Below are 20943 nucleotides of genomic sequence, written 5' to 3'. Positions count from 1 at the left end.
AAGTCAGCCTCCTTGAGGTGGTCTGCACGTGGATGGCAGGCAGGAGACCACCTCTGTCGATAGACAGGGGACCCTGTCCCCAGGGAACTCTGCCCCCCTTTTGTCATGTGGTAGGTAAACATTCCGAGTAAAGTCTTCAGACATGAAATGACTTGGGTTCCTCTGGAAACCGTGCAAACTGATCATTCTAACCGAGACGATGCCTGTGTCCTGGGTGGAGGTTGAAACGTTAGTGTGGTTCCTGCCCGCCCGGGTTTATTTTCTGTTAAGATGGGTGGGAGTAGCCTCCAGAGACCAGAGACCAGAGACCAAGGGCACCCATGATTACACACGTTTCTTTCTCCCAAGAAAACCCAGGGCCAGGGTGACCCCTTCTCTCCTGGATGGCTACCCTGTTCACGGGACCAGCGGTGCCCTGGGCACGGGGCCGCTGCCCCCCCATGCAGATGCCGGCGTCCCCGCCATCCCAGCGTGTCCAGGCCTCCCACCTCGTCTTTCTCTGGTCGTTCAGCTTCCTCTGCTGAATCCACAAGCCCCACCCCGGAGCCCCTCAAGTCCAAGTCCGCAGCTGCTGCAGGAAGTCACGGTGGGTCTCATGTTGCCCAAATGGTGGGGTTCAAGCTTCAGCCAGATCCCAGCCCTCTTTATAACAAGTATTTTGTAAGCCCCCTTTACTATCCTGAAATAATAATGGCACCCCATCACGCAAGAAATTAAAACAGTGAAATACTGTGATACAGAGGGCAGGCAGGGGAAACGAGTGACGATGAAGCGTCGCGGGTCTGGATCTGTGCACACCTGCGCCCAGCGGGGCTGGGGGTGGGAGAGGGCACCTGGTGCAGGTCTCTGGGCCAGCGTGCTCCTCTGGGGGCTGGGGGTGCAGCCCCGAGTCTGAGTTGTGACAGGGCCCCAAAGCGGTGCACAGAGATCGACACTGCTTCCTGCCCGAATCTGCAGAAGGTGACCGGGACCCCAAGGAGCAGGCAGGGTGGGTCCTCTCAGGTCCTCCCTCCCGGCGGCTCAGGGACGCCTGAGAGCTGAGGTGGGGGTGTCCTGGGAGGGCCTCGGGGAGGCCAAGCTCTCTGTGCGATGGAGGCTGGACACCTGGTCTTCTCCCACCGGCCATCTGCCCTCGGGCCTGACGTTGGAGACACAGTGCCTGGCAGCGTGGGCTGCTCCCCGAAGGCTGGCAGGGGCTGGGTTCACCAGCGAGGGTGCCCTGGTTACAACAGCATGAGGGCCTCCAGGACGCGGAGAGGCCCGGCGGCTGCCCATCCCCTGGGTGGCTGGGCGGGGAGCTGGGCCTGGCCTTTTCCGCTCCCGTCAGCCGATCCTTCCCAGGGAACACCTGCCGGCGTCGCCTCAGGCAGAGAGGCTGGCGTGAAGGAAGCAAGGGCGGTGGGATCCCTGCAGATGCCACGAGAGGGAGGGGAGGGCTGCAGGTGACAGCGGGGTGGCCAGAGCAGTGACCAGCGGGGTGGCCAGAGCAGTGACCAGCGGGGTGCCCTCGGGGGTGGCAGCGGGGTGCCCTCAGGGGTGGCAGCAGGGTGCCCTCGGGGGTGACAGCGGGGTGGCCAGAGCAGTGACCAGCGGGGTGCCCTCGGGGGTGACAGCGGGGTGGCCAGAGCAGTGACCAGCAGGGTGGCCCTCGGGGGTGGCAGCAGGGTGCCCTCGGGGGTGACAGTGGGCTGGCCAGAGCAGTGACCAGCGGGGTGGCCAGAGCAGTGACCAGCGGGGTGGCCTCAGGGGTGACAGTGGGGTGGCCCTCGGGAGTGGCAGTGGGGTGGCCCTCGGGGGTGGCAGCGGGGTGGCCAGTGCAGTGACCAGCGGCGATGCCTCGGGCCCTCTGTCGGTCGCCCTGACTCCGCCCCACCCCTTTCCAGTTAGCGCCTGCCATCACGCCCACAGGCGCCCAGGACGCCTCCCTGGGCACTCGTGAGCATCACGTTGCAGCACACAAAGGCAGGTCTCATCGCAAAGGGCGCCCTGGCCCACAGCAGCTACTTCAGATTCCCAGCTCCCGGCACTCAGAGCCTGGGCTTCACCCCTGGTGTTGCTGCGCAAGCCTCGTGCGCCGGGTGTCCTGTCCCCTGGATCGTGCCATGGAGGTGGGACCATGTGCCGGAGTCGCGGGGCAGGGTGGGGGTGGGGAAGGACCGCCTGACCTGGGGAGCGGGGCTCTGTCTTCCAGCAAACCTGTTGAGTGTCTTGGTGACCAGGCGCGTACGCAGGATCTGCGACTCAGGGTCCCTCCCCACCTCTGCCGAGCGACACTTCCAGAGTCAGTCAGGTTGGCTGCACTTGGTGTCCTGCCCCTCAATGCTTAAGGGTCTGGATGGTGGAGTCTGTTGTGCCAGCTTTCGTGTGACTTTGCAGCAGAGGAGGCGGCGGGACCAGGGACCAGTGTCCTGCCGTGTAGACGTTTAAGGAACTGGCTGGTGGAGTCCCTGGTTCCAGCCTTCCTGTGACTTTTCAGCCCAGGAGGTGGCAGGAGCAGGAAGCAGTACCGGCAGCAGGGGCCCCTCCAGCAGCCTGAAGCAGAGCCCAAGGCTTGCTGCGGAGAAGGCAGGAGCCTCGCCGGGCTTCCCTTGCTGCCCCGATCATGTGCAGTGCTGAGCACCGAGATGTGCGTGTGATGAAGTCGTTCACGCAGTGACGTGTGCCCTTAACTTTTGGAAGGAGGACAGACAGATGCACGGGAAGGGGGAACGGGCCGTGGGACCGGGTGTCTGCGTCCAGCGAGGGCAGTTAGGGCCACGCTCTGCCCGGAGCTGCCCCCAGTGTGCCGTCGTCCGCTCTCAGACAGGCCGCCTCCCAGGCTCCGGCCTCGCGCGTTTAGCTAGAGCGGCCCCGATGGCCCCCACCTCCTCTCAGAGTCTCTGCGTCAGAGGGTGGGGCGCTCCTGACCCCTGGAGCTCTGTGGCCCGGAGGCTGTGGCCTCTGTGCGCACACTCGCCGGCCTGCCTGAAGACGCGGGGGAGCGCGACGTCCTGCCTCCGCGCCTCTGCCTCCGTGGGCCCACAGCTCTGTGGTCCAGCTGCCCTCCCGGGTCCCCGTGGCTCCTGCCGGCGGAGCGGCTAGAGCCCCTGGCGAGGCGGCGGCCTTTCTGAAGCTCATCAGTGAAGGGTTTCCTGGCGAGGGCGGGCGGAGGCTGCAGCGGGTGGGGTGTGTCCCGGGTGAACCATCGGGAAGGAGGCGTGGGAGCGAGCGAGGCAGCCTTGCTGCGGCGCGTCCACCCTCAGCAGCCGGGGAGACGGGAGGACGCGGGGCGCGGGCCAGCGGAGGCGAGGCGGCCCACTCCTGGTTCACAGGGGCTTGCGGCCACCGCCCGTTGTGACAGCTGGGGCCTATTTTCCTTCTCTTTGGTGCGGGCGATGAATGAAAACGTCTAAAATCTGACATCTTTGACTCCACCTTTGAACGTCGCCGTGAACCTGTGCTGGGAGTTCGGCCTTCACAGATAGCAGAGCTTCACCGCCGCTCTGACGGCGACTGCGCCGTCCCTGGCCCAACCTGCGAGGCCTCAGAGCCCGTAACTGTGCAGAGTCAGGCGCCGTCCACAGTCCCCCCCGACATCTGGTTCCCTCTTGCCGGACGCTGCTGAGCCAGGAAGGTGCCTGAGGCCCGGGATGCGCCGGCTGCGTGCCTCCTGGAGACGTGTCTGAACCACCACCCGCTGTCCGTTCCCCTGAGTGCCAGAGCTCCTGGCACCCGCCATGTGGGAGCGCCTGCCTGAGGCTGCCTGTGCCGCCTGTCCAGGGCCACGTGTGCCTGTGTGACCCCCCTCCCACACCTGGCAGGACCCCAGGCCTCCCAGGGGGTGGGAGGCCTCAGCCAAGGCGGGAAGACAGTGCTCTACGCCGGCCACGGGGCTGCTCGGGGGTCCCCTGCAGAACAGCCTGTGGGGCCTGGAGCCAGGGCCCCTGGGTCACAGCCGAGACCGCTGCCTGCCAGCCTCTGAGGAGCCACCACAAAGCGACCCTGCTGTCAGAGGCCGCGCTCCTGAGGGACAGGGGTGCTCCGCTGGGAGGAGCGGCCTTGGCCAGGGGCGAGCTGGGCAGAGAGCCCGGGGTTTGCCGGGGGGCTGCAGCAGAGGCAGCCTCTGGTCCGCCCGCGGTGAGCGGGAGGGAGACGGGGCTGTCCACATAGGGAGAAGCGGGATGGGAGCGGGCGCGGGGCCCGCCGCCCCCCAGCGCTGTGAGGGAAGTGCCCAGAGTGGACGGGGCCCTGGTCAGGCGGAGGTCAGGCTGTACAGAGGGTGCTGGGCACCGTTCCAGGGCTTCCTACCAGGAAGGCACGTGGCACAGGCCACCTTCGGAAATTGACTGTCTGCAGCCAAAGAAGGGTTTGGAGCTCTGGTGTGGGCAGGGGCCCGGGGAGAGGCCTTCCCCGCCAGCCCCCGCCTGTCCCTGCGGGATTTGGAACCGTGTCAAGTCTCCATCCAGAGGCGGCCTCTCGTCCGGACTGTCGCCCCTGAAGGCCCCTCCTGCCGCCCTCGCCTGCCGGAGGCTGCACAGGACACACTGGGCAGCCTTCGTGCCCTGAGCGGGCCCGGGAGGCCCTGGTGTCCCAGGAATCGTGAGCGTCCAGCGCCAGGCGTGGACTCTGCCTGCACCGTGTGCAGTAAGAGCCTAACAGGCAGGCCCGCCTGGAGTGTAACGCGGCTTCACACACGCGTGTCAGCAGCTCGCGCAGTAACTCTGCACATCTGGCTTCTGCACCGCGTTTATTCATTTCCATCGAAATGCACATGACATGCGATGTGTATGTTTGCTTCTCTGCCGAGTTGGGTGATCTTATTCCCCGCGTGGGAGCTGGTGCCCTCTGGGAAGATGACTGTGCCTGGTGACACATTATTGATGGGGGCAGTGATGCCAGGGGGTCAGAAGTTGGGACGGAGTCAGCTCTGCAGCGTCCGGCCTCCTTCCACTTCGCCCTCCCCAGGATGTAAAACGTGGGGTCGGGGGGCAAGTGTGGGGAGGCCAGACCTGGTCTGATTTCAGGGAGGGAAGCTGGTCGGTGGGTTGCCAGTCCTCACTAGCTGGGAACCTTGGCATCAGGCCAGCTGTACGCACACGTTGCTGAGCGTTTGTGGAGTCAGTGTGACCACACCTGGTGCAGGAGAGGCTCCCAACTGGGGAAGGGGAGCCCCGTGGGCTGTGCCTGTGTGCACCTGTGTGTGTGCACCTGTGTGTGTGCACCTGTGTGCGTGCACAGGGCTGTGTAACCCATGTTTGTGTGTGCACAGGGGTGTGTGCACTCATATGAGTGCATCTGTAGGTCAGGAGAGCAGGGTGGGGGGTGAGAGCCCCGAGGCCCTGGGGCGGTCGCTTCGGCTGTCCGGCCTGAGGAGGCAGCGCCTGCCCCGTCAGCCTGCAGGCCTCGGGCTCTGAGATGGTGGGCCCTCAGTCCGCAGGCCTGGGAGCAGGGAGCCCGGGATTCCCGGGGGTCGGGCGTGAACTGCGGTGGGTTTGGGTTTGAGGTGGTGTGTGCTCCAAAAGTCCTGAGTGCTGTGTGTGGAACTGGTTTTCTCTGAAATACTGGAAAACCCACAGAATATTCAAAAGGCAGAGGACACAGCCTAGAGGCCAGATCTGAACCGTTTCCTGCGTCCTCGTCCGCGGGAGCACTGGCGCTGGTCTCCCGGGGAACAGCCTGAGTCCGGCCCGTTCCGCTGCTCTGTCTGTCCCACCCCAGGCTCCGCCCAGCCAGACTGTGGGGCCCCAGCCTCTCCGCGGTCCACCCCTCGTCCCTGGGCTTGGCCCAGCACTCCTCGAGTGTGCCTGGGCCTCCGCAGGGACTCACTGCGGGGTGGGAGGTGTCCCTCAGTTCTGCACACTGCTCCTCTTTGCGGGATGACCTCTCCCTGGGGACCCCTGCAGCCAGCCTTCGTCCGCAGCTTGCTCACCAGCCCTGGCCTCACATGCTGTCCTCGGGGCTGCTCGGCCCCTTGCACTGCATCCTCTGGGCAGGGCCCACCTGTCCCTCTCGGCCACCCCGTCTACAGCTTACAGAAGCGTGAGCTGTCTAGCTTGACTGGTGGCTCCCTGCTCAGATGCCCAGGTTCCCGCTGGAAAGAAGCGGCTCAGTGGGCTCATTCCTGTTCACCCCGAGGGCGCTGGACCGCCGAGCTGAGCTGGAGGAGCTGCGGTCGCGGCTCACACAGGCGGATCTATGTTCTTGGCTCCCTGTCCCCTGCCTGAGCGTCCTGGCCCGTGGACTTCACAGACTGCTCCTCCTCCTCCTCCTCTGCGGAGGAGTGCAGGCAAGCGGGTCGGAGGCCTTGCTGCCGACAGGCCCGCCAGCAGCACAGCAGCAGCTGCTTTGTGCCCGCGGCTGAGAGTGCTTCTGGGCCACAGGACACCAGTCGCGGGGCGGTGTTCCGCAGCCGGTGGGGGCACACCCTCTGGAGTTGCAGCCCTTCTGGGCTCTGTCCATCCAGACGCTGGTCTCTCTGGCCCTCAGGAGAAGTCAAACCCGGCTGGGTGCACGGTTTCTCTCCCACAGTGCACGAGCGCCCGCATCACCATGCATCACTGACGAAGTATTTACAAGGCAAAGTTTTTTTTGTGTGGAAAATCTTGTTTCCCTGTGGAATTATTTAATAAAATTTGAGCAGTGCTGAGGAGGCAGTCTTGCAGGCAGTGCTACGGTGGACAGCAGAAGGCAGCTTCCTGGCCCCACTGGTATTTGCTGGACTTTGCTGGGTTTAGAATGTCTGGTGGATGCACACATGTGCGCCTCCAAGCCTCATGGGTGGACAGACAGGCCTCTTGTCCATCAAGCATATGGGTGTTCTGTTTCCACCTGCAGACTCTAATCCCCAGCCCATGTGTGCTCATGCACACACACAAAGCACAAATGTGCACACATGTTCACACGTGCACACACACACACATGAAGGTACACACACACATGTACACATGCACACAAATGCACACACATGCAGACACTCCCGCACAGCTGTGTCTGGTTCCTGGCAGAGGTTGCAGGGGTGCGTCCCACTCCCCCCAGCGAGGATCCCCCACCATCTGCATGCAGAGGAGGGGATGCGAGGAGGTGCTGGGTGGCGTTTCTGGAAGTCTGGGCTCGGGTGGGTTTGGGGGTTTGGGCCCAGGCACCAAGGCAGAGAGAGTGGAGAAGACGCTGGGTTGGGCGTCTGGAAAAGACGCACAAGGAGCATCAGTTGAGAGAGAATCAGGGCCAGCCCTTGGTAAACCCACCTGAAGGCGAGCTACACGTGGGACCTCTCAACAAGCAGCTGGTTTCTTGAAGCAGGGTTAGTCCTCCACCTCGAAAGTAAAAGCTTCCACAGAAGTGGCCGAGATGGGAAAGAGCGAGTGGAAAGTAGCCAGAACAGATGCGCATGGCGCTCAGCACTGCTGGGGTGGGGCGGGGGCGGCACTCAGAGGGAGAGCCGGGCCCTCACCGCCCATGCTGCTTTGCAGGCAGAGCGCTTCCCGGCGAGGGGAAGGAGCCCAGTGGTGGGCTGCCGTGCAGGAAGTTCTGGTCTCCCCTCACAAGGAGGCTGGGAGTGAGTGTCTGTTTACTGGGCCATGATATTGGTTCTGACCCAGACCCCTCCTTCAGAACTCCTCCAGAGTCCTCAGCATGCCAGCGCCCCTCTCCCCCCTTCTCACCCCATCCTTGTTAACTCAGGGCCCCTCTCCCCCCTTCTCACCCCATCCTTGTTACCTCAGGGCCCCAGATGCCTCCTGCAGCCCAGCCATCACATCTGCGATGAAAGCGGAGGGAAAGAGGCGGAAGGGGTTTCCTCGAGTGGCCCCTTCCTTTCACAGCCAAGGAGCTCATTTCCACCCCAGCCCAGCACACCCTCCGTGGGGGGACTCCCGTCTTTTCCAGTGGTCAGAACTGGTCCCCTCTGACCCCCAGGTGTGTGGTCCGTTCTTCTAGCCTTGATGGGAGTAGTGAAGGCCCGGGCCGGCTGTGCACAAGAGTCCTCACGATGCCTGCAGCAGAAAGGCTGGGAAAACGAGCGAGGCATTTGTTAAGAAGTTAGAAAAAGGAGACACACTCGGGAAAGATAGGAAGTAAACAGAGATGAAGACGACAAGCAGCAGTTAGTGGGTTAAATACGGAAAGCCAGCAAAAACTGACGAACAACGTTAAGAGCCAGTTCTCTGGGAAAAAAGAACAAGAAAATGAACGCTGGCTAATCAGGAAAAAAGAGAGAGAACACAGATATACAGAATTAGATGCAAAAAGATAGATGATTAGAACAAAAAGTGAGTGCTTTGTAGAAGCATACAAGTATATTTAACATCTGAGCAAAATAAAAACGTTACTAAATCTGATCACAGAAGATGGGGGCTACCTAAACAGGTCCCTGGTAGTGGGAGACCAACCAGTTACACAACCAGCCCCAGCCCCCTCCACCAAGTGCCAGACTAGTTGGTTTCACAGGTAAATTACTTCAGATCTTCAAGAAATGGACAGTTTCAGTGCTACATGAACTATTCCAGAGTAACTTCTTAGAGAAACAGAGGAGAGTCCAGAAATAGACTAAAATATGTATGGAGTTTGACTCTGATGAAGATAGGTTTTTAAAACAACGGTCAGTTCAGTTCAGTCTCTCAGTTGAGTCCGACTCTTTGTGACCCCATGGACTGCAGCACACCAGGCCTCCCTGTTCATTGCCAACTCCCAGAGTTTGCTCAAACTCATGTCCATTGAGTTGGTGATGCCATCCAACCGTCTCATCCTCTGTCGTCCCCTTCTCCTCCTGCCTTCAGTCTTCCCCAGGATCAGGGTCTTTCCAATGAGTCAGTTCTTCACATCAGGTGGCCAAAGTATTGGATAAAGATAGGTTTTTAAATCAACAGATAGATTGGACAAAGATAGATTTTTAAATCAACAAGAAGACAAATTGTACAATAAACTGTGTTCTAATTTTTTGGGGAAAAGTATTTGAATTCTTATTTCTTTCAATAAAAACAAATTTGGAAAGAATCAATAAAGGAAAGTGATAAAAATTGCTGTAGAAGAAAGCATGGTGAACTTGATTTGCATCATGGAGCCCCTTTTAAATTGTGATGCAAATCTTAAGAAGCCATAAATGGAAAGAGTAATAAATTTGACTATATAAAACTTTTAAAAAATTGGATGGAAAAAATATCCTAAGAACAGTCTCAAGACACATGTGACTGGCAAGAGCTAAACTCCTGTGTCCCGTTATACCTCATACACATGGGTGCAAAGAGCACAAACCAGCTGATGGAGAATGGCCCAGGCCGTGAGCAGGAGGCTTGCAGAAGCAGGCGTGCGAGTCGGCTACAGGCGTGTGCCTCCAGCCTCACCGCGATTAGAGGAATGGACGAAGCGACGCCTAGAGCCCCCACTCAGTGAGGCTCTTGCTGGTGCCTGGTGCCCGGAGAGGTGGGAAGAGGCGCCCTCACACACAGCCGGTGGGAATTTAAATCACACGCTTTCTGGGAGGAGAGGCTGTCGTTGTCTCTTCTTTACAAGCTCACGTGCCTTTGGACCAGAGTCCCTGCCGTGAGGATCGACCTCTGTCCCTGCAGTGGACCCACAGGTGTGCGGTTCTGGGTGCAGTTGTGGCTGGAGCCGAGACAAGCCAAGGGTTTGTGGCAGCTGGTGCTCCTGCCGTGGTGCTGTTCAGAGGACCGCTGCGCCCTGCAGCAGGCTTCTCATCCCTCCTGCCCCCCAGCAGGCTGGTGGGGCCCACTTTGCCCCCCTGCCCGCCCCTCCTCTGCAGGCAGCAGGCAGCCATGCTGGGCCTGTCTCCCCAGACTCGGCCTCTGACGGCCTAACCCACGTGTTTCCTTTAAGCTCATCCGAAGCACTTCTTCTTCTGACCCGAGTCCGGGCCGGGCCGCGGGGGCAGCCATGTGCGGGCATGCTCACGCACCGCTCTCTGCTGGAAGCAGGGCCCACTCCCTCTGTTCTGCCCTGGCCCCCACCACAAACTCCTGGGTTCAGGGCTGGTGGAGACATGACAGACGGTTCAGATCCCAGACGGGCTGTGCCGGGCGGCCCTGGAGGAGGCATGGGGCTGGTGTTTCTCCCAGCAGGTGGCTCTCTGTACACCCTGAGCAGGAGGGCTTGGTGGGGCTTGTTCTGAAGGGTCAGCAGCACCACATCCCGCAGCCAGAGGCTCCTGCACCCAGGGGGCAGCTTGGCCATGTGTCCAGTGAGGTAGCCTGGTGACTGTATGGTGAGGGGGCAGCCTGGTGACCCTGTGGGGGGGCAGCCTGGTGGCCGTGTGGGGGGGCAGCCTGGTGACTGTATGGTGAGGGGGCAGCCTGGTGACCCTGTTGGGGGGGCAGCCTGGTGGCCGTGTGGGGGGGCAGCCTGGTGGCCATGTGGGGGGGGAGCCTGGTGACCCTGTCGGGGGGCAGCCTGGTGGCCGTGGTGGGGGCAGCCTGGTGACCGTGGGGGTGGAGCAGAGCGCGCCTCGGGCAGCCGTGGTCTCTGGGGGCAGGGAGGCTCTGCAGGATTTGCAGAGCTCATCGCTTGGGACCACGGGCTGGCTCATCAGCGTCTGTGAGCAGAAGGTCCCGGAGACCGAATGCAGGGCCTGAGGCAGGGGACTCCAGGGGTGCAGCCCGCCCCCTCCTCTGTGGGCTCCCCAGAAGCCCCTGCCCCATCACCCTGCCCTCACCCCAGCCCCCCCAGAGCGGCTCAGGGGCCAGGCCCCCGGGTGAGAGGAGACACTGCCGCTGGGCTGCTCAGGACGGCCCTGCCGCAGCTAGTCCAGTGCGTCTGGGTCCAGGGGGTGACGCGAGGCGGTGACTCTGAGGACTGCCCAAGGAGGAGACCGGAGGCAGGGCTCCCGTCGAGGCTGCCCTGAGTGTGGGCCCTCTTTTTCTCCAGGAGCTTGGCCCCCAGGGCGCTGAGCACCGTTGACCAGGGCAGGTCCGTGGGTCTGTTTATTCTGTGCTGTGACCTGAGGGACGCTGGTGGGGAGGGTCAGACAGGCCCTGGTGTTTTTCCCAAACGTGCTCTGCTGGAGCCCCGTTCTTGGTGTTCTGGGGGGAGGTCACAGCCTTGTGCGAGTTCTGTGTGTGTGTGTGTGTGTGTGTGTGTGTGTGTGTGTGTGTGTGTGGCCGTGCCGTGTGCTTATGCATGCTGAGTGTGCATGCTGCACCCGTGTGTGTGTTGCATGTGTCACACGTTCACGCAGGCTGTGTATACGCATCTGTGCATGCTTTGCACACACGTGTGCATGTATGGTCCATGTGCACACATTTCACGCGTGTGTGTACATGCGTGTGCACACGCGTGTCATGTCAGGCATGCCTGGGCTCCCGTGTGAGGTGCTGGGCGCTCTGACACTGGGCGTCAGGAATGGACAGGGCCCCGTGGAGGGAGGGGCTGGAGGGCAGTGAGGAGGGACACACAGCTAACAGCCTGAGTGTTGGTTTACGTCCTCCACAGGTTTTCCTGGCCCGAGCGCACCTCTCGGGTTTCCCTGTCACTCAACAATTCCTGTTTCTTGTCTGGGGTCTGTTTTGCTAGACAAAGTATGTTTGTCTGTGAAATAAATGTTGGGGCTCAATGGAGTTGAAGTGCTTGGTTTTCCAGGAGCAAAGGTGACTGAGGTCGCCCCCTCTGCCCTTTGGGGAGCTAAACCCATGCCCTCTCCTTCCCTAACGTGGGGTTCAGGGCCATCCGTGCCCTTGGGAAGCGGCAAGTCTGCGCTCCTGTGGTGCTGTGCTTCACTCCTGTGAAGCCCCCTGTGGTGCTCGGCGTTGGGACGAGTCCTCCCCGGCAGGGGAGTGGGGTGTGAACCCCTGCAGTGGCCTGTTTGGAGCTGGCCCAGCCCTCTTTGAGCCGTTTTCTCAGTGTCTGCCTCCTTTCGAAGCACTGGCCTGGAGAAGTCCCAGATCCTAGCCTTGGACCCGTCAGCTGCTGTGGGCAGGAGCAGGGTCAGCAGCAAGCTGTGCTGTGCTGACCCGGCCGGGTGCCATGTGCGGGGGGCAGCCCGCCTGGGGGGCAGTCTTGGGATGTCCTGGTCTGTGCAGGCTTCTTTGTAGAAGCAACACGTGCCTGGAATCATGGGACCCGCCAAGAGTCCTTTGAAGGGACAGCCTAACAACTGACCAGCTAGCTAGCTCTCTGGTGGCCAGTGACCAGACCCGCTCTGGTTACTGGCTCACCCTGGGCGCCTGTGTTTGCCCAGGTTCAGCTGACCAGATGTGACACGGCCTGACTGAGGAGGTCAGTTAGTGGGAGCGGAGATCATAAGTTTATGGTAAGCTCTCCCAGCATCAGCGCTCGATGCGCATTTGAAGGGCTTGGCATGAGGGGGAGTACACTTCTGCACATCCATGCGGTGCGGGGCAGCCGTGCCCTCACCTCCTCTCTGGTTCTGGGGTTGTGACGAGCAGGTGAGGGACCCCGGGTCGAATGGACCCCTCCGTGGTGAGCCTCAGTTCCGGGAAGAAAGGCAGGCCTCCCTGCGTGGGCGGTGTCCATCCAGGCAGCGGGTCTGTCTGTCCCCTCTCTGGGCAGCGGGAGGAGGGCTGGGTCGGGGCAGGCAGAGGCCCGCCTTGGGTCTGCACATCACACCACCCACCTTGTTTAGGGAGCTCGTGCTGTTTCCCGGCCAGCACTTCCCTGGATCAACTGCTCAGCATCCCTCGATTTCCGTGCTCAGCTGTGACCACACCCTGACCCCTCCTGTCCTCTGAAGCCTGCCCAGGGACCATGGCGGGGGCTGGGCGCTGGGCTTGCGTCCCTCGAGATGGTTGGGGAACGCGAGCGTCGTTCGCTGCCTTAACCAGTGCGGAGGTGAGGATGGGGTCAGCTCTGCCCTGCGGGGCGCCAGGAACTGCGCACAAGTAACCAAGGAGCAACAGTCGCCAGTCCGCCCGCACAGAGCTGTCTGTTCCCATCGCCTGGCCAGCCCAGAGGCGTGGGGGCGGGGGTGTCATTGATGCCAGGGGGCCAGCTCCGCCCCTGCCCCAGCCCAGACTCTACGGTGGAAGTGGCCGTGAGGCAGCCGTGCTGGAGCTGGCGGGTGTGGGGTCCAGGCTGCAGACCCCACCCTCCACCTGCCCCAGGGGCTACAGTGCAGGGGTCGCCATGGCAACAGAGAGGCAGGCTCAGGCAGGTGACAGGACCTTGGACTCAGGCCTCCTCTCATGTGGAGCGTGGGTGTCCTGCGAGGTGCCCGAGAGCCCAGACCACAGAGTCGTGGCCCTGGTGTGGCTGTGACCCTCGGGGGACCTGCCCCGGACCAGCGCCGCAGCTCACACCATCCTCGGGTGTGTGATCAGGCCCGGGACCTACACGCTCACCTTGCTCACTGAACATATTCTGCCTCATTCCTCTCTGAGTGGAGCCCCAGATGGGGCGGAAGCTGCGCACAGTCTGGGGGCCAGAGGTCCAAGGTCACGGCGCCCTGCTTTGTCGCTGGCGCGGACACGCGTTTTGTGTTGCAGACGGCGCCTTCCCTCCGTCCTGATAAGCCGGCAGGGGGCGGGGTCCTCTTCTGCTAAGGGCTTTGGTCCCACCAGGCAGCCTCCTGCAGGGCCCTCAGCCCCGCCCCAGGCCCCGCCCCCCGGGGACGCCCCCCCCCAGGCTGGGGTTTAGCACGTGGATTTGGGGGACACAAGCCCGCAGCCCACGACACCTCCTGTTTCTCTTCATTGCTCACCCCAAGGAAGCTGTCTCCAGGTCACAGGAGCCCCTACCACACTGGGCCTCAACACGGCCGTCGCCAAAGCCCAGTCGCACTCTCGTCTCCGCCCGCTGGGGCCTGACCCCTTCCCCTAAGTGCGGCCCTCAACTCCTGTGGGCGTCTGTATCGTGCTCCACGTGCCACTGTGGGAGCCCTGGGTTCGGTCCAGGGGTTGGAAACTTCCTCTGAAGGGCACAGCCTCCCACTCCAGTGTTCTTGCCTGGATTGTGTGGTCCATGGGGTCGCAAAGAGTTGGACAAGGCTGAGTGACGTTCGCTCACTCTCTCACTTCATGTACCAGAGGCAGGAGAAAGTGTGTCTTAAACAAGTGCCAGGGTCCAGCCCCGGTGGATCCAGGGAATTCGAAGCGGGGACGGAGTCGGCGAGGAAAGACTTATTTACTCAGAGATATAAAGAGAGATTAGGAAAGAATAGTGTAGTAGGAAAATTAGTGGAGAAAAGAGGCTGAATAACTTGGTTTACACAGAGAACCAATAAAACTCCGAGACAGGGGTTTGCACCATCTACGTAGGCAACCGGCACCCACTTGAATAGCAGAGGGTGCCCTGCCTTGGGCTCCCTCTCGCGTGGGTCTTAGAAGCCAGGGCAAATAAGTAGACACGGTGAGCCTCCACACTCCAGATGGGAATTCAGCCAGAAAAGGGAGAAAAAACGACGTGGGGGAGCCAAGCATCTGTGCCAGACCCACAACTTCATGTTCTAAAGCAGCTTATATACCCCAAGTTGTCCATAAAGAAATAATGGAATATGCGGAGTTATGCAGGGGCAGCAGTCCTGACCCTCATTGAGACCAGGCTTTCTTTTTGCATACCTTCCCGTACACAAAAGGTCTCAGGTGGTTTTACATCATCTTCTGGCCAGGGGGCCTGTTAACATTTTTATGGCTCTTTTCTTAGATAAATGTCTATCAACCAGAAAACTCATTTTCTCTTGAAGCGTTTTTTCTTTAATCTGCATCACCCTCAAAGTACTAAATAAAGTTACATTCCTGTAGAACAAAGGTACAGTGGGTTATAACAAAGAAAGCACGCAACTCAAAGATCTAATGTTACTAATACCAGGGCTTGGTTCAGTTCAGTTCAGTTGCTCAGTCGTGTCTGACTCTTTGCGACCCCATGAATCGCAGCACGCCAGGCCCCTCTGTCCATCACCAACTCCCAGAGTTCACTCAGACTCACGTCCATCGAGTCCGTGATGCCATCCAGCCATCTCATCCTCGGTCGTCCCCTTCTCCGCCTGCCCCCAATCCCTCCCAGCATCAGTCTTTTCCAATGAGTCAACTCTTCGCATGAGGTGGCCAAAGTACTGGAGTTTCAGCTTTTAGCATCATTCCTTCCAAAGAAATCCCAGGGTTGATCTCCTTCAGAATGGACTGGTTGGATCTCCTTGCAGTCCAAGGGACTCTCAAGAGTCTTCTCTAACACCACAGTTCAAAAGCATCCATTCTTCGGCTCTCAGCCTTCTTCACAGTCCAACTCTCACATCCATACATGACCACTGGAAAAACCATAGCCTTGACTAGATGGACCTTAGTCGGCAAAGTACTGTCTCTGCTTTTGAATATGCTGTCTAGGTTGGTCATAACTTTTCTTCCAAGGAGTAAGTGTCTTTTAATTTAATGGCTGCAAACACCATCTGCAGTGATTTGGGAGCCCAAAAAATTAAGTCTGACACTATTTCCACTGTTTCCCCATCTATATCCCATGAAGTGATGAGACCAGAGGCCATGATCTTCATTTTCTGAATGTTGAGCTTTAAGCCAACTTTTTCACTCTCCTCTTTCCCTTTCATCAAGAGGCTTTTTAGTTCCTGTTCACTTTCTGCCACAAGGGTGGTGTCATCTGCATATCTGAGGTTATTGATATTTCTCCTGGCAATCTTGATTCCAGCTTGTGTTTCTTCCAGTCCAGCGTTTCTCATGATGTACTCTGCATATAAGTTAAATAAGCAGGGTGACAATATACAGCCTTGACGTGTTCCTTTTCCTATTTGGAACCAGTCTGTTGTTCCATGTCCAGTTCTAACTGTTGCTTCCTGACCTGCACACCGGTTTCTCGAGAGGCAGGTCAGGTAGTCTGGTATTCCCATCTCTCTCAGAATTTTCCACAGTTTATTGTGATCCACACAGTCAAAGGCTTTGGCATAGTCAATAAAGCAGAAATAGATGTTTTTCTGGAACTCTCTTGCTTTTTCCATGATCCAGCGGATGTTGGCAATTTGATCTCTGGTTCCTCTGCCTTTTCTAAAACCAGCTTGAACATTAGGAAGTTCACGGTTTTCGTATTGCTGAAGCCCAGCTTGGAGAATTTTGAGCATGACTTTACTAGCATGTGAGATGAGTGCAGTTGTGCGGTAGTTTGAGCATTCTTTGGCATTGCCTTTCTTTGGGATTGGAATGAAAACTGACCTTTTCCAGTCCTGTGGCCACTGCTGAGTTTTCCAAATTTGCTGGCATACTGAATGCAGCACTTTCACAGCATCATCTTTCAGGATTTGAAACAGCTCTACTGGAATTCCATCACTTCCACTAGCTTTGTTCGTAGTGATGCTTTCTAAGGCCCACTTGACTTCACATTCCAGGATGTCTGGCTCTAGATGAGTGATCACACCATCGTGATTATCCAGGTCGTGAGGATCTTTTTTGTACAGTTCTTCTGTGTATTCCTGCCACCTCTTCTTAATAGCTTCTGCTTCTGTTAGGTCCAGACCATTTCTGTCCTTGATCGAGGCCATCTTTGCATGAAATGTTCCCTTGGTATCTCTAATTTTCTCGAAGAGATCTCTAGTCTTTCCCATTCCGTTCTTTTCCTCTATTTCTTTGCATTGATCGCTGAAGAAGGCTTTCTTATCTCTTCTTGCTACTCTTTGGAACTCTGCATTCAGATGCTTATATCTTTCCTTTTCTCCTTTGCTTTTCACCTCTCTTCTTTTCACAGCTATTTGTAAGGCCTCCCCAGACAGCCATTTTGCTTTTTTGCATTTCTTTTCCATGGGGATTGTCTTGATCCCTGTCTCCTGTACAGTGTCACGAACCTCATTCCATAGTTCATCAGGCACTCTATCTATCAGATCTAGGCCCTTAAATCTATTTCTCACTTCCACTGTATAATCATAAGGGATTTGATTTAGGTCATACCTGAATGGTCTAGCAGTTTTCCCTACTTACTACCTGTTTTTTCTACATACCAACTATATTAACAAATAAAAGATATGAAAACTTGGCAGCAAGTATTGGCTCAACAAATGAAACTCTTAATCAGTTCTATTCTAATGATTTTGACTCCTCGGACGCCCCTACGTTCCTCGGATGTTTTAAGCTTCCTGTGCCTCTCGTGGTCAGGAGGCCACAAACAATCACATGCACAGCTGTACGAGTCTGGCAGGCAGGCTAGAAAGCCATCAGAGGGGTTTTTGGATTGAAACACTCTTATTATGCCCAGGAGACTTATTATCTAAAAGCGCTAAATTAACTTTTTCCAGAAAAAGGTGGTGGGGGACAGCCCCCTGTCAATGTCAGAAGAGTAGGTGGAAAACATAACGCAGTAAGGCAGGCAGACTCTGGTTTTGGGGCAGATGCACGAGCAGGTCCAGTGAGGCTCCCTTAAGGCCTGACTCGCCTTTGCCTGTCGGGCCCCTTAGCCTCATGACCTTTGCCATGGGCGGGATTCCTCGGGCTGGCTCCTGGCAGACAAGTCTAATAGATAGAGCCGTCCGTCTGTGCCGAGCCTCGCCCACATCGTCCACTTGTGTGGTGTCCAGACCCATCACCATCTGCGCACCACGGAGGCAGCATCGTGCCAACTTAGGGCTCAGGGAGGCGGCCTCCCAACCTCTGTGTCCCTGCCTCTGTCGCTGGGCCTCAGCGTGGCTGAGATCGTGTCCCAGGCGGGCTCTCTGGGGGACTCGGCGCTCACGGTGCCAGGCAGGTGGTAACAGGGACTCTGTCGGGACTGCGGGTCCTGTGCCCACCCCTCCTGTGCGGCCTCTGGGTCCTGCTCGCAGCCTGGTGGGTGCGTCCAGGTCTCAGGAGAACTGATGCTGCTGCTGTGCCCTCGGCGTGCCCAGCAAGCAGGTCCCATCTGGGGCTCCTTCGGGGGGTGCCGTTCTGTGTCGAGGGGCCCGCTGGATCAGGCTTCTCAGACGAGGCTTCTCTGCTGGGGCTCTGACCCCCGAGGAGGACGTTGCTGGCACCCCTCAGGCCACACACCCAGGCCGTGACCGAGCACGGCCTGGAACCTCGCGCCCACTGGGAGCTGCCTGTGGGTGCCCGAGATGCAGGGGCTGGGGCCTCGGCCGCCTTGGAGAGGCCAGACTCCACCACGGGGGTCCCGTCCACCTGTCGTTTCCATGGGTGCCTCCGTTACAGGGGGGCCACGGGCCGGAGTGACTGAGACACATTCGGTCTGATCTCTGGCTTGTGGCAAACGTGAGACGGTCCTTTTACACCTGAGGAAGCTCGTCACCAGAAGGGTGATGTCCCTGCCTGGAGTCTGCTGCCTGAGGCGTGGGCCTCCCCCTGCTCCTCCCCCTCCCCCTCCTGGTCTCACCCCTCCTCCTCCCCCTCCTGGTCTCACTCCTCCCCTGCACACAGCACCTTCCTGCTCAGAATACTGTTCTGGCTCTGTGCTGCGTGCAGAGACTGCCAGCCCTCCTGGTGTGGTGTCCAGGCCTGCTGTGGCCTCACACCGACCCTCTGGCCCCTCCTGTGCCCCGCTGGACTTACATCCTTGCCGACTGCATCCCGCCCTGGCCGCGCTCTTCCATTTCTGCTCAGCCCCTCTCTGTCCGTTAGGATTCTGTGTATCCTTCCAACATTGGCTCGAATACCACTTTTCTCTCTGAAGTTTCTCCCAGTTCCTCATCCCAGTGAGTCTCTCTGTGTCTCTATTTTCCACAGATGTTTGCTGACAACTTTATTACATAGTCATCACAGTCCAGCTTGGACCCTAGCTGACTGTAAGGGGTCAGGGGTCAGGTGTCCTGGCTGGCCTCTGGAGGGCCTGCCTGTGGTGGAGCAGAGTAGGTTACGAATGTGTAAGTGAAGTCGCGCAGCGGGTAGCTGTTTGGGTTGGCTTTTTTCACTGGGCAGAATGTTGTGGCTGTGTCTGCGGTCCCTCCCTTTTGCTCACTGGGTTGTTATTGCTGAGAACTAACCAATCCACAGTCTGGACAGACCTGCTTGACTCCCCCTCACTCACTGGGCAGCATCTGGGCTGTTTCCAGTTCATTGTTGCTCAGTGGCTCAGTCGTGTCCAGCTCTCTGCGACTCCGTGGACTGCAGCACGCCTGGCTCCCCTGTCCATCACCAGCTCCCGGAGCTTGCTCAAACTCCTGTCCATGGAGTCAGTGATGCCATCCACCCCCCTCATCCTCTGTCGCCCCCTTCTCCTCCTGCCTTCAATCTTTCCCAGCATCAGGGTCTTTTCCAACGAGTTGGCTCTTCACATCAGGTGACCTAAGTATTAGAGTTTCAGCTTCACCATCAGTCATTCTTTCCAATGAATATTCAGGACTGATTTCCTTTAGGATGGACTGATTGGATCTCCTTGCTGTCCAGGGGACTCTCAAGAGTCTTCTCCAGCATCACGGTTTGAAAGCATCAATTCTTCTAGGAGTTCTTTGTAGATTCATTGGAATTTTCCACGTGGAAAATTATCTTATCTGGAAATAGGTATCTTTGTTTCTTTTTCATATGTGTGCCTTGTATTTCCTTGTCTTGCCCCGTTGCCCTGCTGAGAACTTTTAGCTCTGCTGGGATCAGTGCTGAGAGAGGACGTCCTCGCCTCGTTCCTGATCCGAGCGGGAAGGGTTCTAGTTTCTCACCATTAGGTACAATGGCAGCTGTAGGGCCTGTGTGGACAGATGTTCAGTATCAAGTGGATGAATATTCATCATAAAAAGGTGTTGAAGTAATTGATTTACTTTGTATTAAACCAGTCTTGCGCCCCTTTAATAAACCCCATGCTGTGTAATGATTTTCATATGTTGCTGGATCTGGCATGTTGATATTATCTTATGGATCTTTCTGTCAATGTTCATGAAGGATGTGAGTCTGCAGGTTTCTTTTGTGTGTGTGGTGCAGTGTTTGTCTGCTTTTGGTTCAGGTTAATATTTGCTGCTGCTGCTGCTGCTAAGTCGCGTCAGTGACGGCAGCCCACCAGGCTCCCCCGTCCCTGGGATTCTCCAGGCAAGAACCCTGGAGTGGGTTGCCATTTCCTTCTCCAATGCATAAAAGTGAAAGGTGAAAGTGAAGTCGCTCAGTCATGTCCGACTGTTAGTGACCCCATGGATTGCAGCCTACCAGGCTCCTCCGTCCATGGGATTTTCCAGGCAAGAGTACTGGAGTGGGGTGCCAGTGCCTTCTAATATTACCTACATAAAGTTAAATGGAAACTTTTCCCTCCTTTTCTATTTTCCAGAAGGGATTCTGTAGAACTCATACTGATTCTTTCTTAGATGTTTGGTAGAATTATCCAGGGAAATAATCTGGGTCAGGAGATCTGTTTTGGGGAGGTCTTAAATTAAGAATTCAACTTGTCTAACAATTATAGGGCTCTCAAATGATCTGCTCCATACTGGGTGAGCTGTGGTGGTTTGTGTTTCCAGGGGTGGGTCCGTTCCATCTCAGTTGCTGTGGGCGGGGGGGGGGGCGCTTGTTTGTCCCCTTGGAGGTCTGCAGGGCCTGCACTGCCGTCCCTGTCTCGCTGCTGATGGTGATCGTGGCTTCTCTCCCTGTTTCGTTGTCAGTCTTGCTAGAGGTTTGCCAATTTCACTGATCTTTTCAGGGAAGCAGCTTTTGTTTTCACTGACTTCTCTATTTTTACACTGAAGCTTTATTGATTCGTTCTCTTTCCTTCTTTTTACTTATTTGGGTTTATTTTGCTCTCCTTTTTCTAGCTTCTTCATGTGGGAATTTATATGATTGATTTGAGACTTTTTAATCTAAGTATTTAGTGCTAAAAATTTCACTCAGTGCACCTTTAGCCATGCAGCTTTAAACACAGGTTTGGGTATGTTGTATTTTCATGTTCACCCAGCTCAGTGTATTTTCTCCTTGGATTCGCTTTGCCCTGTGGCTTAGTTAGAAGTGTTGTTTCAGTTGCACGTGTTTGGAGACTTTTCTTGTGTTTATGTTATTGATTTCTAGTTTGACTCCATTGTGACTGGAGAACATACTCTGAATGATTTTGGTTCTTTTCGTTTTGCTGAGTTTTATTTGTGTTCCAGGACATGGTCCACCTTAGTTGGATGAAGAT

At 57.5% G+C, this 20943-nt stretch overlaps 1 protein-coding gene across 1 annotated transcript in view; it reads left to right on the top strand.

Annotated features, from left to right (window-relative positions):
* The window catches only part of PTPRN2 (protein tyrosine phosphatase receptor type N2), a 464846-nt gene that overhangs the window by 28801 nt on the left and 415102 nt on the right, over positions 1-20943 (top strand). The window lies entirely within an intron of this gene.

The sequence above is a fragment of the Budorcas taxicolor genome, chromosome 4 (assembly GCF_023091745.1).
Source record: "Budorcas taxicolor isolate Tak-1 chromosome 4, Takin1.1, whole genome shotgun sequence".
In the NCBI taxonomy this organism is placed as follows: domain Eukaryota; kingdom Metazoa; phylum Chordata; class Mammalia; order Artiodactyla; family Bovidae; genus Budorcas; species Budorcas taxicolor.
The sequence above is the reverse complement of the archived record's forward strand: the minus strand, read 5'-3'. Positions and strand labels throughout refer to the sequence as shown.